At 45.7% G+C, this 19357-nt stretch overlaps 1 protein-coding gene across 1 annotated transcript in view; it reads right to left on the bottom strand.

Moving 5' to 3' along the window:
- Nucleotides 1-16691, bottom strand: part of TNFRSF19 (TNF receptor superfamily member 19) — an 87093-nt gene extending 70402 nt beyond the window's left edge. The window contains exon 1 of the mRNA XM_059995708.1: nt 16374-16691. The gene's annotated coding sequence lies outside the window, so the exon portion shown is untranslated. The remainder of the gene's footprint in view (nt 1-16373) is intronic.
- Between the last annotated feature and the right edge of the window lie 2666 nt (nt 16692-19357).

Here is a 19357-nt window from a genome sequence, read left to right as displayed (position 1 = left end):
TCTTGGAAAGGCACGTCAGTCTAGAAGTCATGGCGCTATGCTTCCGACTTTGTAAGATACACCCATTTTGTGTACAAAAATAAATATGCCAACATATTATCAATGGTTTAGGTTTATACTGTGGTGATCCAGGTGAATTTTTTACCCTCTTTACCCTAAAAAAATCTTTGTAGTGTAAATATTTCATTAATAATGGAAAAAATATATGAATAGTGCTCTTGGGGCAAAAAAGGTAAGTAACACGATCCTTTTTGAAAGTTTATAAACTAAAAAAGATGATGAGATAAAAACCACATATACACTACCATGAAAAAGGAGAAAATCTGAACAAAGTGTACTATGATTTTTGCATCACAAAGATTTTGGGTCTTTTTTAGATGATAGGGTAGAAAAAAATTAATGGAACTAGATCCAATGTGCTGATTTGTCTTATCGTCCCAACACACATGCTAAATTGAGTAGTTTGAATGGGAAATACAAAAGGAGCATTGCTACACCTAAATTTCCAGGGGTACAGGTGGGTTTGTCCCTGCAGTTTATCTTCTGAACTCCTCGGCCCGGCACCTATGCCCTGTACAATCTCACCCGCTGGCCTGCCGGTCCCATCACGGGTCACTGCTCTCACTGCCCGCCCAGCTCAGCCGTACCCTGATACCCACAGTTCTTCTGGACACCCGTGATCCTGCCCTCTTGGTCTGGACAGCCTTTCGCTTTTTGGGTCCCTCTGGGAACCAGCTCAACTATCACTCTGCTGAATGCGGTCCACAGCCAAGCAGAGTGAAGAGAGGTGCTCCCTGGGGTTCCACAGCCCTTTCCGCATCCATGGACAAGACCCATCACATTGCAGGTCAGTTTCACTCCCAGACTGAATGTTCCTTTAAAGCATTCAATTTTAGGATCACACCTAGAACTCTCTGTATTCCCAGTGTCGAGCACAAAGGTGCTCAGTGAACGCTTCCGGAATTAACTAAGTGAATGAAGAAGCACAAAACAATGAAAAATACATTGTGGGAAACACCTGACATTTGTTTGCACGTAACAGATCTAATTCTTCTGTGGTGAACAGGATAAAATAAACATTCTGTTTCGGATTTATATAAAATCTTATTGCCTTCTCAAGGCATTCAGTGCCCTAGATTAGGACACAGGATTAAATGATATAGTGACATATTTTTAAAAATCCTAATTGGCTTAAAATACGCAAGCAGCGCTTCACAGAAGATTTCTTACACTGGGAGCTGGGGATTGAACTGTGCCACTGAAATACGCCACCTCTGTTTTCTGTGGCTTCTTGTTTAACCTGGCTTTTTACACCAAGAGGCTGGGATGTAATTTAGACTTGGGTGGGTGACCCTGAGAGCCGTCAGGGTGATATAAAGGCCAAGTTCCAATAGTCTTCTGCAGGTAAACCCACCATAACTGAAAACAGCCTGGGCGTTATTGAGAATGGTCACAGGAAAATGGCAACCGGAACACCTGGGTTTTCAGTCCCATTTCTTAGCAAAGTCACTCTGAGACCACACATCTACAGAGACAAAAACAGACCCCTTTTCATGGGGTGAGCTGAGGGTCTGCTGAAATAACGCAGGTAAGATGCGTACCCCAGGGCCTGGGACAGACTAAAAGCTCATGGTTTTACCCACGGTGAAAGCTGATGTTGCCGTGGTTCCTGCTGTTCTTGGGAGCATCACTTACTCGCTGTGGACCTCACCCAAGTCTGTTTCCTTCTCTCTGAATTGGGCGTCGTGACAGTACCGCCTCCTGGACGGCTGTGAGGAATAAGTGAGCTTAACAGCTGGAAGATGTGACTGTTCCTGGCCCAGAATAAGTGCTCAATACTCATTAGCAATGGTGGCCGCCACTGTTAGTGATATTATTCTTGAGGAGCAAATGGTCCAGTATGTGTGACAGTCCCTGAAGGCTGCAACCTTCTGGACAAATGTGGGACATGATGCAGACAGTCGTAATCGAGGGGCAGGTAGCGTTTCAGGCCTCTGGATTGAGGCTGCAGAAAGCGTTCGAAGACTGAGAACAGGGTCAGTGTGAACTTAGCATTCATGGTACCAAGTACTGTGTCAGTGCTTCAGAAGAAGTACAGCTTCTTTCCTTACTACCTACCCTCTAAAGCAGATCTTTATCCCCACACAATGGGGAGAACGCGGAGGGCCGAAGGACACATGTACTAGAAACAGTGGAAACCAAAGCAAATTCACGCTTGGTGACCCAGAGGCAGGGCCCTGGCGCTCTGCCAGCTTGACTAAGGGCTGTACCCTCCACCCTGAGCATCCAAGTCCCTTCCACTTAGCACAGTAGGACTACATCCAACTGGTCAACACGAACAAAGCTATGTAACCACGTAACAGGTTGAACGAACACCAGCTCTGATGAAGCGGTTATTAGGTGCCTGAAAGGAGGTGATGCCATCTGGGGGAGGACGCCACACAGGTGTGCTTTGCAGGGACTCCCAGCTAAGCAGGGCTGCGGAGACTTTTCATGCCACCTGGCCACAGACTGTTTAGAAATAAACAATTTAGCCCTCGCAGTGTTATAAGCGTGACCTTGAATTTCCTGGAAACAAATGAAATACCTTATGAAATGCTCTGGCATTCATAAAAAGAAGGAAAAGTTAATGAAATAACAAGCATTTAAGTAATAATATTTAAAATAAAAACAAGGCCATAAAAAGGTATTTACTGAAATTGCTTTTAACTTCTGGGTCTGGCCAAGGTAAAGAAATGCTTTTATAGATGGAATTCCGGGTTCTGTTTATTTGGGGGAGGGGTGGTCAAGCACAAGATACACACATTATGAGATTATGTACGATGGGCCCACAAGGGTTTTCAGTTTGCCTAAATATCAGGAGAAGACCAAGGATGCTGGTTTATAGGAATCTAGGTGTGTGGCATTCCTGCCTCACCAGCTGCTCTACAGCAAACGCAAGCAGGTGTCAGGAGAACCAGGCAAGCAAAAAAGAAGAGGTGGGAGCCCAAAGCACAGAGCTGGCAAACACTCTGTTAGGCGGCAGAGAAAGTGGCTGCTTACCAAGTTAACCTGCTTAGCCTGCGCATCTGAATGAATGGTAACTAACAGGGAGGCGTCCTGATTGGCCCAGCCTCTAGACGGGGTAAATCCAACAGATGCTGAAACGAAGTGCAGCCCCCTTCCCTTCCTCGTCCAGATCCTGAAGACCTGGGCTGGTGCGTCGCCAGGCAAAGCTCAGGGTTTCTGGGAGCAGCTGCGGAGGGGCAGCGCCCTGGATCTGAACCGCGGTGGCGGCTTCAACCTGCAGGTCCCTCCACTGCCGCCCGTCTTTTGCCTTGGGGCTCTCCTATACACTGTGCCTCATCTACCATGCCTTCCCTAAATCTGTCAAACCGGGGTCTCCCTACATCTGGCACAGGAACCCTCCTTGGTGCTTCCACAGCACCCTGGATATCTCTCTGTCTCACAGGATGATTATCTGGTTCCTTCTCTCTCTTTGTAGCTCTTGTATTGCATCTCGCCAGGAGGCATCGTTTCCTTCTGTCAGTACAGCACTTAATTTTAAAAGTAAGTTTTCAATGGGCTTCCCTGGTGGTGCAGTGGTTGAGAGTCCACCTACCGACTCAGGGGACATGGGTTCATGCCCCGGTCCGGGAAGATCCCACATGCCGCGGAGCGGCTGGGTCCGTGAGCCATGGCCGCTGAGCCTGCGCGTCCGGAGCCTGTGCTCCGCAACGGGAGAGGCTACAACAGTGAGAGGCCCGCGTACCGCAAAAAAAAAAAAAAAAAAAGCAAGTTTTCAATATTAAAAAGGAAGCATTTTCCTGAAAAATTAGAAAGCCTGGCATCCATGAGTCCCACATTAAGGCAACATGAGCTACGGCTGAGCATCTGTTGTCCCAGCCATAGAAGAACATAGGCGTCTGGTGCTCCAGTCTCTACTCCTCCCTATCGTCACAGGGGGCAACCTTCCTTCATTCATCATAACCAAGCCGTTTGAGTTTACCATCAGTTAGGGTCTGAGGACTTCATGACAAAAACTGCGATTTCCCTCTAGAACGGTAACTCACCCAAAATACGTGCCCAACGTATGCTGAAATTCATTAGCTAGGGATAATATTTTTACTCTTAGGGCTGTTGTAAGGGATAAAATAATATAGGGGAAAATCTGTGCGACCACAGCTCGAGCTTGAACTGTAAGTGTTGGCGGTAGCACACAATTCAGGTGAGACCTGAATTGTGGTCTATAGTATCAACAAAAATCACCAAGAGGAAGAGCTGGTATGTATCCTCCTAATTTTAACAATTCAGTAACCTTTTTGAGAATAGTCTTTATTTGTGATCTTATAAATGACCAAAATATATGAATCTGAAATAACTCAAAAAAATCTGGATAATTCGTTTCACAATAAGTTGCTTAATTTTCTTTTATTTTTCCCCCATCCCTTCAAAGCCATTTGATTTATCATCCAGCACACAGGGCATGCAACATGTAAACATTTTCATCTAGCAGAACTGTATGAACATTATTAGGTCATGAAGCTACAACCAACTCATACATTTTTCCAATATGCAATAAGCTGAAATATTTTTAAAGAAATCAACATTAAAGTACACTGGCAGGCTTACAATTTATAAAATCAGCACGGAAATGACGCCAATGCCACACATAGAGCCTTTTACATTTAATGGTGGAACAGAATCATAAATGGCTGCGAATAACGTCAGTCCCATATGTGAAGAGAGTAAAAAATTAATTTTCTTTTTTTTAACACCTTTATTGGGGTATAATTGCTTTACAATGGTGTGTTAGTTTCTGCTTTATAACAAAATGAATCAGTTATACATATACATATGTCCCCATATCTCTTCCCTCTTGCGTCTCCCTCCCACCCTCCCTACCCCACCCCTCCAGGTGGTCACAAAACACCGAGCTGATCTCCCTGTGCTATGCGGCTGCTTCCCACTAGCTATCTACCTTACGGTAAAAAATTAATTAGAAATTTAGGGTACTGCTATTTCCAAACGGGGCAATAACCCCTAGCCTCTAGCTGTTCTTTATCTCTGTCTTCAATTTCACTATATCCTGAAAATTGTTCTTCCTACACAGTAGGGTTGGCATCCCTTTTTGTAGCCTAGGAAGCTCACGAAGGTATGTGGTAATAAAAATATACATATTGTTGTTGGCTGGGAAATGAGAATGATTTCCCTTTTCAAGTCAAAAAATATCTTCTACTAAAAACTCTACAAGCTTTAAAATGTTCTGTTGCCAAATACAATATCTTCAATTCCTCCAAAGTTCAAAAACATTAGGGGCCAGTCACTGTCAGGCTCCTATAATTTTTTTGAACAGAACTTAACCTAGGATATGGTTTTTTTTTTTTTTTGCTGTACGCGGGCCTCTCACTGTTGTGGACTCTCCCATTGTGCTCCAGACGCACAGGCTCATCGGCCATGGCTCACGGGCCCAGCCGCTCCGCGGCATGTGGGATCTTCCCAGACCGGGGCACGAACCCGTGTCCCCTGCATCGGCAGGCGGACTCTCAACCACTGCGCCACCAGGGAAGCCCCGGATATGGTTTTTTGAGACTAATTCTTTTCATTTCGCTGAGTTGTAGGTGCTGTCATTTTTGCTTTAGGAAAATCAGTCATAGTGTTCTCAGAATGTTCAATCAACAAGCGTCTTGTAACTGATGTACTCTTCCCCCAATTCACAAATGTTTCTCAATCCTAAAATACAAATAGGACAATTGTAGCATCAAGGTCTGAGGGGACCACAAACATTGACACAATCTATTCTAGAGAATTGTGCGTAATAATGTCTACAACACGGCTGTTTAAATTTTTATTTTAGAAGCCTGGATAGATTCCAAAGTCCTTCTTTGTAACATGTGTAGTGTTCTCCATTATAAGAGGCCTCCATTCTTTTAGAATTTCCTCAGATTAGAGCCATCCGAGCAGACGCAGACGGAGGGGAAGAGTTGGCTGAATAACATCTAATCTTGAGGTGGACAAGCTCCTTCGTCTTATATAATTGCTGAGGTTGGTTGTTCTCTTTTTAAAAACCCAGGTCTTAAAACGTCAATTTAAAAGGTACCTATTCTGTGATGTGTGGACTAGACGATAACCCAATACTGTTTAAACATCTTACTTTTAAATGTAAACATTTGAGACAGATAAAATACGATGAATGAATTCACTGCTCAGCCGGTAAATCATGAAAGGAAACTGCGTTTCCACTGCTTGACTGTTCTTTTTCTTCAGCCAGAAGGTCATTTTAGACAGGCTCTGACCGTTTAAGAATCCGCTGCCATGAGACAAACGCCTTGAACTGTCTAACTGTTCCTGGCTCCCTTATCCCATAAGCAGCTGTCTCTTTATTTGGGGTGTACATTTATTCGAGGTGGGTATTCTTATTCAACCTGTTGTCAACAGAGAGAGCATGCTGGCCTTTTCCAGATTTTTAAATGCTTGACTTTAAATATTGATTCATCAGATTTAAGAGGACTTGGCTTTCTTCATTAAAGATGCCTTCAGTTTTTTGTGCTGTGTTATATTTTGAATGGTTGAACTGGTTGCAGAGGATTGGGTTAAGCTTGGGTTCAGAGATTTAAATAGGTGAAAAAGGAGAAGAATCTTCTCCTCATGTTAGCAGAATTCCTCACTTAGGTTTCAAATGTCCCCAACATACCCTGGATTCACATATTAGAGCTACAACTAGTAAATTAAATGAACATATTAAGCACAGCATGTGATTATTACATGTATGTACAAACACATTATATATAAATTAAATTTGATGACCATCTAAAGTAAAAAAAAAATTTTCTTTCTGTTCTTTTAAAAAGCCTCTTAAAGGTTACTTAAATTTAGCAGTGTTCCTTATTCAAGTCTTCTGGATAGGAAAGGTACTTTACATTGCAATTTCAAGTGCATAAAAAGTCTTCCTATGTCCTTACCTTTCAAATTCAAAATCCAGCCTGGACTCAGAGCCTAAAAATACTCCCATCAAAGAAACAAATAACTTCCATGAATGTCCCAGAAAATGCTAACACAACATCCTAGAGCTAGCACTTAGTATGGAAAAACATTCCCAAGTCAATAAAGCCATGTGGCCTCAGTAACAAAGTAGATGTCATGAGACACTTCCATGGGTTAAAAAGGAACAAACATAGAGCTCATGATAATGCACTATGTATTCACGTCAAGGCAGTATTTTCAAAATGAAATTGCATTTCTGTGTTTTGTATTATCCTCAAAACTTAATAAATATTATGCGAAGAAAAACTCTTTTTAAGTACCAACATCTCTGTGAATGACTGTCAAAAACTGTCTTCCAGGGAAGGACTCTATTCTCACCCCCTCTAGTTACGTATGTTTAAATTAGATAATAAGCCGTGCTTGAAATAAACATGCTTTTAAACTACACCTAAGGTGAAGCTGTACAACAGAAAACATATGGCGTAAATCCTGAGCGAATGCAATATAATCTTCCCTTTTGCATACAAGTATCTGGTCATGAAATAACAACATATTAAAATAAATCCTTCTGTTTGCGGAAGTCATATTTAACAATAACTGTTTCCTGTTTATATAAAGAAATCGTCTTCTAGTAAAGGAAAACTGTCATTGGAGTAAAAACCACCCATTCATAAGTAGTTTGTTAAACTGTATCAATTAAAGAAATATCGAACAACGCTTATGTTTTTTCGTTGTTTGCAAATTGAGGGCTTTTATTAAAATGCAAAAAAAAAAAAGTGACCTGGATTTCTTACAATGGTAACTGCAGGTTTGACGCATAGTTCGCTACCATCAAAACATATCGCTGTATTTGGATGCTTCCAAACGTCATCCTCAAGAGTGTATGAGCTAAATTTCTGTTCCATGAAATGGCATGAGACCCTTGACCAGGGCTGTGAGAGCGGCCCTTCCCATCACTGTGTCTACGGGCTGCTGGCACATCCTCCGAGTGCCCTCCCTTCCCCTCCCCAGCTCCCTCCGGCCCGGCCGGCCTGCAGACCGCTTCCCGCCAGGACGGGCTGGAGCGCCCCCGTCCAGGCCCCGGGAGAGACTCGCGCACACACTTACACACTCACGCACCTTCGCCTACATGCAGCCTTTCTATTTACAAGATCCCTGCACAGCGGGGCTCAGCGCGGCCACTCCCGTCGCCCACGGGGGCCGGGGGGTGCTCACACCCTCCGCTGCCTCCAGCTGCAGCATCTCGGTGGCCTTGCTGTCAGCCTTCCCGGGAGTCGCCTCCGCCGGCCCTGTCCTCCCGCCCCCTACTCTGCACGCGAGCAGCCCAGGCCGGCACCCCCTCCCTCCACCCGCAGCTGCCTCCTCTCCGCGCGCGTCCCGTGCGGATCCGCCGCGCGGCGCGGCGCCACGGCCCCGGGGGCGGCGAGGCACTTACCTTCCCGGGTGCCTGGAGGCTGCTCCGCAGGTCTCGGCGGCGATCTGACGCTCCGGTACGCGCTGAACCGTGCTGAGCGCGCGGCACTCGGTGCGGAGCTGGGCCGGGGTCCCCTCCGCGCGCGCACACCCGGCACGTCCAGGCGCCGCGGGTCCGCGCTGCCCCGTAGCCCGGCAACGGCCACCGCCTCCGGCCCCGCCCACCTGGAGCCCCGCCCACATCGGAACCACCGCCCACCACCCACCCTCTGGGCTCCGGGCTGCGTCCCCGCAGTCCCCCGGGTGCCCCAAGCCGCGGTCCAGCCGCTGGTGGCCCCCGGGCTGCGGGAGCTGCTGACTGCATCCCGCTGGCGGACCTGGGTAGGAAGGAGGGGGCTCACCAGGACCACGGAGAGCGGGGCTGTGTCGGGGACCTGCCTGCGGCTAGGGGGACGCCTTCGCGTCCACCTGGACCTGTTTCCAGGCCTTTGTGCCTCTGCGCTGCCGGTGACCTTCTACCCCGCGCCCGCCTCTGCGCCAGGAAAGGCCCGGGAAACGATGTGACACGTGTGCGCGGCGGGTGCGAATCACCAGGACCCAGCCCATCAGCCGCCTCGTCATTCGCAGATGCTTTTCCCGGCGGGTCCTCCCCATTTCGCTCGCCGGACACTGGCCTCCAGAGGTCGGGGTGCGTCCACCGCCTCGGCGCGGGCACAGCCCGGTCCGGCCCAGGCCCCCGGGGATCGTGGGCCGCGCAGGTCCGGGCTTCGTGCGTCCACACGCGGCTCGAGGACGGTGTCGAGACTTCACTTTGCGCGCTTACGGAGCAAGGCTAACGGTGCCCGCTCCACAGATTTAGTGGAAGGAGTAAAAGAACCATGTACAGAACAAATAGGTTTCCGCACTACAATGCTGCAGGAATGTAAGCAATTGTCGTTCATCCGTCCAGTGAGTAAGTGGACAAACTTCCCCCCAGCCCAAGAGACTGCGCACGCACCGCATTGGTGCAGGGGCGCCCACCACTTCCCGTGTTGGTTCTGATTTCCCCGGCACACCTGCACGTCTCTTTGAATGGAACCAAATCCCATGTTTCCTTTCTATACCGCAAGGCCCATGGTAGCGGTCAATAAATGTTTGTTGAGAGAATGAATAAGTTGTCACAGTTGGTCACCAATCCGCCCGTCTCATGACCCCGCACTGAGAACGGGGAATGCGCTACTAGGTACTTGTAAAAATTACATTAAAAATATCCTTCCAAGTGTCAGCCTCAAGGCTGTCATGGCCGGAACAGAAACCGCAATCACGACTTATTTTTAACCATTTACAAATGATACGCACTGTCCTACCTGAACGTCAAGGCGAGTGTGCCTGTCCCCAGCCTACCTGTCAGCTGTGATCTGGGACCACATCACAGCCCAAGGTTCCCTAACAAGCTCGCCCTTAGAAGGAAGTGACCTATTTGTCTAATTAGACCTCATCTTCCCGAGGTCACAGCTTACTTTCTTCATAGCCCAGAGCCCAGCACACAGGGCATCCTCCGGCCACCGTGGTTAAGCTGACTTACTGCTGCTTCTCTGTTAAGGTCTCACACACTCACCCCTTCCTCCTCGTTTTCTCTTCATCCCACCACCCCGTCCACTGCCAAACAGGCCCTCCGCACCCTTCCCCTGAATGCCCCGCCGTCAAACCTCCCTTCGAACCTCCCTCCCGGCTGCTCTGTTCCACCCGTCCTGCTTCCCCCTGCCTTTCATCATGGTCACTGTCCAATGAAAAGATTTACAAAGATTCCTCACAGTGAAGAATGGCTTCCAGTCAGGGATTTCCATGTTTGGGCTCCACCCACATCTCCAGCTCTATCTTTCCTGCCTCTAGACGGGACACTTGGAGTTCTGGCCAAACTGGTCTGCGTGCCTTGCCTCCTGTGTGCCCTGAACTTGCCCTTCCTTTGCGCCCCAAGCTTCCTCTTTATGCTGCCTCCCCTGAGTTGGTAAGGGACCAGTTCAGAAGCCACAGCTCCCAGGAGTCACGGCGAGGTCTGAGGCCTTTTTACCACAATGACAGCACCCTCCTGTCCGGAGTTCCTGTGACTTAGCTTTCTTCCTCAAGGACTTAAAAGGAGTCCTGCTTTCGAGAAGCAGCATATTTTGCTCAAACTTGCATCTCGATAGTATCAGACATTCACGCGAATGTTCAGTAAGTGTTTTCTGAGAGGAATTTAATCTGCCAGTGCAGGAACTACTTTGTTTTTTCTCTGGCCTCCCTTTCTACTTAGAGACAGCGGCACATTATGTAGTTCACTCCCTCTTGCAGCATGTTATCTGTACGTGACTGCTCTTCCCCGTGAGCCCGCTGCTAGCTCTCTGCGGACAGATCCTATTAACGTACACAGCCTTTGGCATCGCATATTCTGGCCTTGGAGGCCAACTGGCCGTTGGCTGGTTGCATGCCCTTGGAAAAGTTACTTGACCTTCCCAACTTTCTGTATCTTCTACCGTTGAAATAAGTTGTTTCATTGGTCGCTGTTAAATAAGATGCGGTATTTAAAGCGCTTGGCCCAGTGCCTGGCACACAGTAAGTGCTCATTACATGGCAGCCACCGCTGGCAGGGCTGTACCTTTTGTCAGGCACACAGCGCCAAGCATCAGAAATCGATAACTGAAATGGTATTCGACAGCGGAGAGCCACTGAACCTCTGCACTGTAGCTGTTAAGTGCCTCTTACTCTTTAAAGAAGAGGCCGCTTAAGTTAACAAATGCTCCCCACTTACCTCACTTTGAGTGTAAGTGACCTGGGGACAGTGTCTGAAGGAAAGAGGACACAGTGGTGGTACAAAAAGAATATGACTCCCAGCCTCTTTCAGAATGAAACCAATGCTTAGAATTAGGGCTGCAAGCATTCTCTCCCTTTAGAGCACTGACTATCATGAATGAATTGAAATTTTAGTGAAAAGGCTAAATTTTTCTCTTTTTTGTCTGCTGTGGCTTGAGGGATCTCAGTTCCCCAAGCAGGGATTGCGCCCAGGCCCGAAGTCTTAACCTCTGGACCGCCAGCGAATTCCCTGAAAAAGCCACATTCTTAGGAAGATCTCGGCAGAGGTGTTGTTTTTAAGACTATGTTATGGGTTGGTTTTCTGAAGCTAGTTTTAGCAATATCTAAGCTGATACGCAGTGTATTTGTTTAGAATGTATTCCTAAAAAAGTTGAACCAATGAAGTAACAAACTTCTTGAGAAAATAATCTCAGTGATAAGCTAGCTCACTGGAAGCAAAATTAATGGAAAATTGTTTGACTTTCTAGTAATTTCCATGTAAAGCACTATTTCATGGGAAAAAGGAATAGAAAGCAAGTTACATGAGACTCCTGAATTCTGTCCCTTTGTTCACAGTGCCTGGCACGTGGTAGGTACTCATTAAAAATTGGTTGAATGAATGAATAAATGGGGGGCCACAATCTCAAAGAGTTGTGAAGTTTGCCAAATATAGTTAAGAAAATAAGGGGGAAAATAACGAAGACCCAGCTATTGAAGTAATTCCCAGCACCCACCGCTGCCGATCAGACTATCAGCGCAGGGCTGGGGCCTGATGGGAAGCCACTTGCCCAAGGCCACACACCAAGTTAATAACAAAACAGGATCCAAAATCCAGGCTTCCTGAACCCTAATATAACCATCACCGTACCACGAATGCTTAAATTAATACACATGGAAAGTCCAAGGAGGGTATTTATTTAGTTGATATAATGTCAAACTCGTGACATTTATAGAGCAAATGTGCTGTAAGTTGCAGCACTTGCACTGACCCTGGTGAGTTTATGACACTGCGTTGGCCAGACTCTTCTCATGTGTTTACTGAGAGGAGAAACGACCCATTGACTCTCCTTCTCTGCTTCCCGATAAATCCAGGGGACTCTTCCGCACGTGGCAGAATTGAGGAACAGGCTCGCAGGGCAGCAGCCCATGAGGCTAGGCCATAGGGCTGTCTAGGTCCTGGGGACCATTAACAGGATGGGCAAAGCTGTACTTCTCAGAACTCTTCTCACAAAGGGAGTGGGCTGTGTTGGAAGAAATGGTTTCATGAAGTCACTCAACACCCCCATCTCACCTCCCTCCACCTTCTCACCAGAGATCTAAGTCACAATGGATGATGCTAAAGTACTTCTCAATCGAAGGATGTGAGACTTGGTCACTTCAGAGTGGTGATTTCAGCAAGTGGGTGGATCTGCGGGGCAGCTTGGAGCAAAGCTGAATGGCTTGTGACAGTTGAGGGGGAATGAGGCATGGCCACCAGGGAGCCTCCTCCTGCCCCCCCTTTCATAGCACGTTCCTCTAAACGGTGCTGACATTTTAAAGAATCACTCTTTAAAGGCACACCAGTTTCTGAATGTTTCCAGGGTGCCTGGGACCAGCCCTGCCATCCACAGGGAGTCTGACCAGCCAGACCAATGGTGGATGCTTGAGTGTGGTCCAGTCCTGAAGCAGAGGAAGAATGAATTACGTCCTGAGGTCCTTTATAGTTGAAGATTCTAGGCCAACTGATGGAAAACCCTATCAAAAAATTCTAATAGTGCTCATGAAATATACCAAAAGAAGGAAAGAAAGAAAAACAGAGCACGTTTTTGCCAAATTTTGGCTGTAATGTTTGCTAACAGTTGAGTTCAGCTGTATGTAATTCTTACAATAGAAGGAATTAACTGCCCAGCCCTAGAACAAAAGAACCCGAATTGCAATCAGATAGACTCTAGTGGTGCCACTTAACCAGCCCTGCGACCCGTGCACCTGTTATTTAATCCCTCCGAGCCTCACTTTTCTCATCTGTATAATTGGAATGACAAACTCAATCGCTGGAAATTTAAATGAGATGGTGTCCTGAAAAATACCGTCCGAGTGCCTTGCACACAAGTACTCAATAAATAGTATTGAATTAATAACTAGCACATTAATAAATATTAGTGAATGTTACTAAGTAATAATCTGTAAAGCTTTATATGAAACCTTTATGAGGGTGATAAGACATGAGAGATATTTGGCCTTGAGAGCAGTGCATATGTGTAAAATTTATAGTCAATAAATAAATTTATTCACAAGAAATATACTCCTTTTTTTTTTCAAGAAAAAACCCAGAAGGAGTTAGTGAAAACATGTTCAAGGATTCTTAACATAATCAAATGTAATAGGGAATATATATCATGTACCAGCCCATATTGAATATGTAAACTGAAATCTCACAAAATCCCACTGGGAATCCCCCTCGAGGAATAGCAGCCTTTAATTAACTATTGAACTTTTCATGCACACCACTGACATCTTCTAAGAAAGTGTCAATTCCTTGGAAACACAAAAAGATGTGCATATAATGTCAAAAGATGTACATAATATATATATATGTGCACACACGTAATATATACATACAGACACACGAACACATATAATTCCACATTGCATTGATATATTAAATGTTTGTGAAAATTATTTTAAATGTCATGGTAAACTATGTGTAGCAGTAATTGTGTTCAGACTGGTTAGAAATACGGAAGCAAAAGCAACTGTTGGAAGTCAGCGGACTAATCCAGTTGACTGACACATCTATCACAGAAACAAAAACTGCATAGCAGAAGGAAGTGGTTATCTTGATCTTTCAAACTGTTCTCCAGTCAGCAGTGCATTTGTTTTAGCAGGTGTTGGAAAATATCCATGGTGAACTGGGAAGGACACAGGACCAGGACTTGGAAAACAGGCCATGTAACTTAGTTAAGAAAGTCAAGTGACTTTTCTGCAATCTCAGTTTCCTCATCGGTAAGATGGCTATAAAAATTCCACCCTGCTTATTTCAGGAGGATGATCTGATCCACTCCCTCATTTCCCATATGAGAACACTGGGGAGTGAAGCAAATCCCTTAAGGTCACATAGCTAATCAGTGACAGAATCAGGACTAGAAATAAGTCTTTTGAAGTCTTGGCCTTTCTGCAGTAACAAAGCTGCCATTGAAGCAACAGATAGGAAAGTGCTTAAAAAATGTAATGTAAGGGTTCCGTTCAGTGGAAGTCTTATGGAGTATCCCCTCTTAAATCACAGTCAAGATCTTCAGGTGGAAATTCATTCAGAGACAGCTTTTGAGACTGTACCTGTACATTCAACAATAGGCATCTTTCTTTTAAAATCAAATACAATCTGTTTCATTTCTCAACCAAGACACAAGAAGTAAACAATTAACTGAATTAATTCAGACACTGAAGTGAATTGTCAATGACTTGACTCGCCCAAGCTAGTTTTCTACAAAACCTAAATTAATCAGATAATTGCTAATTCTCCCTTTTGTTTTGTGTTGAAGGAAGTCTGTTTGTTAGAATGAACCTAGTAGCAGAATAAACAGTCATAAAAAAATTTTTTTAAGTCCCAAACATGAACTAAATGACGGAGTTCTTAAGCACACTATTTCTTTGGGCATCTTCTCCAGTCATTATCTTAAAAGTTTAATTTTCTTTATCCTAATGTGAACATCGCTACTGCTTTTGTGATTTAAAGAGGACTTTTTCAGCAAATAAATGAAAAAAATCAACCTAAGCTGATAATTCAGGATTTTGTGAACATGCTTTGTCACATTGTCAGTAGAATAAAAATTTAAATGCCTCTCTTGGCATGACTAAAAACAACAGTTAAATCTTTCAAATTCTCACCGACACATCTTAAAAATATAGTCAGTTTGGTATGGTTTTAAATAATCTCCACTTAACTGCTATCAGTTTTAAAATTAAGCAAACAATGCTAATTATCCTCCTTAGAATATCAGGAGGAAAGTTTAGAAAGTAATTTAATTAATTGGCTCTGAAAAATTAATTACACGTGAAATGAGACTCATTAGGCCCTTCCGGTCTCATCAGAATTTCAGACTAAAGAATAACCCATCTCTCTCATCACTTACACTTTCTTTGTGGTTCGGCTAGCATTAAAATAGACTATTGTGATGATAAATATCTTACCCCCCCAAAATTAAGACCAGAATATTAAAATGAACTAATGTGAACATGGTGCTCTTACATTTCCACTGTATTTTCTTGCATCTCGATGTAAAGACTTCGCTCTGTGTGCACGCGTGCACGCATGTGATCACTGAATTGACAAAACAAGTTAACTTTCAAATTCAGCACAGCAATATATTTTGGTTTTGCCATGTTGAGCGTCAACCAAAGTAAAAATGTCGCTAAAAACTGTATGTAACATCATAACTGTTGATTACTCAGTTTTCATAAAGAGTTGGCAAATTGTAACTCACAACAGCTGTCACTACATTGAAAGTACATTTTAATTTAGGAATAGTAACTTTGTGAATGTTTCTGTACATGAGGCTTGTGCTATTGCCAAAGGTTCCAGAAAACCACTAGAGGATTTTTTTTAAAACAAACTTAGCACAACTTAAACCTCCCTGTTTGAAAATTCTTCAGTTTTACCCAGAAAAGGCTTTAATCATACTTGAATGCCTCTCCAGTGATTCCTTTGAGGATACACACTGCATAAGGAAATGTATTTGATAGGTTGTAGTCTTGGAGGTGAGAGAATAAATAAAGAAACAGTATTGCCAGAGATGCACTGTACTCTTTTCTATGAGAAAACAAGGAAAACATTGGCATCCAGTAGAGTTCCTCCGCCCGTTTACTAAGTAAAGCAACCTGTAAATACTTAGAGCAATTACAGCCTACAGACCTCGGGCTCTGCAGCGGCGGGTGATTGCTAAAGTTAGCTCTCTCCCTTTCTGTCCTGTTGGAACAACTCATTTCCAAGTAAAATGTGCGCGACAGATTGCAAACCCTTTGTACAAACTACTAAGCCGGCACCGAGTATCGTGTTTCCTCTCATCCATACACATAGTCCTCAAGCACACAAATGCTCGTGCTCTCTGCACTAAAACCATCTTTTCTGAGCACACGCAGGAAAAGCGAACTGAAAGCCACAACGAAACATGAGCGCGGTGCCTTCAGCGTGCTGAACTCTCTGCAGTACTCACCCTTTTCGGCAGCTGAGCTTCTCCCTGGCAGCGCTTCTGGGCCAAAAGCTCTACCTTCCCCAAAATGTATGTCAGCGCAAGCCCAGACGAATCTTCCAATCCAGGAGAAGAAGAAGAACCCTGCAGATCAAAGGCAGACGAGCAGCGAGATGAAATGCCCGTAATCTGATCGGTGATCAGTTGCAGCACATCAAAGGCAGGCCAAGTTTGCGTGTGTGCGCGCAGGGCTCTTGGAACGCTCCTTTCAGCAGGTAGTCGCCCTCCCCCCTCCCCGTCCTCGGATTCTTTTGTTTGACCCGGATCACGTTGCTTTCCTCCTTTTTTCTTGCACCCAGTTGGCCCGGCGGTGCCCCCCGCCCGGGCTGAGTGGCGGGACCGCAGCGCTAGGGTCCCCACGCTGCGCCCTGATTGCGCGCTGGAAGCTGCGCCTGGTGCCAGCGGGCCGCGCTGGATCCCTTTCATCTCGCCGAGCCGCGGATCCCATGACATCACCGCGCCGGGCCTGGCAGGAAGGCTGCACCGCCCGCGGGGAGCGCGCCCCGCCCCGGGAAGCAGGGCGGCCCGGCCTCTAATCGCGCTGCACGCCTGCGACTCACGCAGCGCAGCTCTGTCATCTGCTGCCCAGCTGGAAGGCCTGGCGGTACTGCGGGGTGATTCCAGCGGGAAAGGCCCCCTCATCCACCCTGGCTCCAGAGGACAGCACGTAATAATTGCCTCTCCCTTAGAGAAATCACAGTTCTTCCCGAAGACCGGGGGTCCAGTATCCAGAATGGTTCGGAGAAGCACCAGGACACTGCCAGGGGGAGAGCGTGATTTCTTCAAAGTGTGTTTTGTTTGCAGTGTGACAAGTCCTTAAGGATTTTAAGTAAACTGTCTTTTCTTTGAAATTTACATTGTTAGACTTTGCCAATTAAACAGCGGTACTTTAATTAATTAACGAGCAGATAATCAAGAGTTACCTAGTGTCTGATATCTGTCACTCTCTCACTTAAGGCCCTGGGCGGACACTTAATCTTAGTCTCGGTCTTAGTTTGGGATTCAGAAAATCAGATTTTAAAACGACGTGTACTTCTTAGATAGGTGCAATTTATTAACACTTGTGAAGCATTGAAAATCCACAAAAGAGAAGAATGACGTAGAGGATTGTCTTGCCCCGTGCTTACCCCAAAGCTGTGCTCCTTGCCTTTTAGGGCCGTTTCTGCTAAATCCATAGTTTGAACTCTTTACTCACTAAAAATCATCACATTAGTCTATTTATCCATAATTTAAATTTTCTACTTCCCTGGTGGTGCAGTGGTTAAGAATCCACCTGCCAATGCAAGGAACACAGGTTCCAGCCCTGGTCCGGGAAGATCCCACATGTCGCGGAGCAACTACGCCCGTGTGCCTCAACTACTGAGGCTGCGCTCTAGGGCCAGTGAGCCACAACTACTCAACCCGTGTGCCACAACTACTGAAGCCCGCGTGCCTAGAAGCCTGTGCTCCACAACGAGAAGCCACCGCAATGAGAAGCCCTCGCACCAAGCCCGCATGCACCAACCAACGCAGCCAAACATGAATTAATTTAAAAAAAATATGCTTCAAAAAATAAATTTATTGCACATTATCTAGAATTGTCTTGCTACCCTTCCTTAACAGTAGCAGATTCAATAAAATAAGCTTACTTTATTTTTAGTATTTATCCAAATAGAAAATAAAAAAATTCATCTTCTTTACGATCTAGGTTGCAGTGCATTTCTGAATTCCAGACCACTGTTTTACGGCCTGAAGGAAAATTTTCTACTTTCTAATGGCAACTTGCCAACTTTTAGAAGGCCAGTTAAAAATATTTTTGCAAAACTTAGAAGACAACAGAATTTAATTTATATAACTTACATAACTTCCCTTCCTAATTAGTTTCATCTAATTTTTTCCTGATGTGATATTTGAAAATGTAGTTTATGGTGTGTTTATTTCCAGACTTCTATGATTCTGGAACAATTTTTTTTGTTTGTTTGTTTTGCGGTACGCGGGCCTCTCACCACTGCGGCCCCTCCCGCCGCGGAGCACAGGCTCCGGACGCGCAGGCCCAGCGGCCATGGCTCACGGGCCCAGCCGCTCCGCGGCACGCGGGATCCTCCCGGACCGGGGCACGAACCCGCGTCCCCAGCATCGGCAGGCGGACCCCCAACCACTGCGCCAACAGGGAAGCCCCTAAAGTGACTGTTTAAATGTTATACTGAACTCATTAACTGTTGAAACCAAAAATTTTGCTGTCAAAATTTGTTCGAGGGGCTTCCCTGATGGTGCAGTGGTTGGGGGTCCGCCTGCCGATGCTGGGGACGCGGGTTCGTGCCCCGGTCCGGGAGGATCCCGCGTGCCGCGGAGCGGCTGGGCCCGTGAGCCATGGCCGCTGGGCCTGCGCGTCCGGAGCCTGTGCTCCGCGGCGGGAGGGGCCGCAGTGGTGAGAGGCCCGCGTACCGCAAAACAAACAAAAAACCGGTTAAGGTGGTAAATTTTACATTATGTGTATTTTACCACAATTTTAAAATTGGGGGAAAAAAAGCGTCAAGCAGAATAAACCCTCCAAGAGAAGCTAAGTTCCTTTTCCTTCTCTGTGAGGATCAAAGAACAATATTTAATTGGGATATCGAACTCAAATTTGAGTTGGGGTCAGTAGTTGAAAGGGAAGGGCAGGCTATCACATAGCTCCTGGGTCTGGTTAATCTGAAGCCTGGGTGAGTCAGGTGTCCTTAAGTTCTCCAAAGTCCTGGGACCACTTTGGCATGATCTGGGACCACGCTATACGTGATTATAAAAAGAAAATGATTCAAGCCTGTTACGAGTTGAATTGTATCCCCCAAATTCATACGTTTAAATCCTAATCCCCAGGACCTTAGAATGTGACCTTATTTGAAGACAGGGTCTTTACAGAGGTCATCAAATTAAAATGAGGTCATTAGAGTGGGCCTGAATCCAATATCACCGATATTCTTATAAAAGGA

This window comes from Delphinus delphis, chromosome 18, assembly GCF_949987515.2.
Source record: "Delphinus delphis chromosome 18, mDelDel1.2, whole genome shotgun sequence".
In the NCBI taxonomy this organism is placed as follows: domain Eukaryota; kingdom Metazoa; phylum Chordata; class Mammalia; order Artiodactyla; family Delphinidae; genus Delphinus; species Delphinus delphis.
The sequence above is the reverse complement of the archived record's forward strand: the minus strand, read 5'-3'. Positions and strand labels throughout refer to the sequence as shown.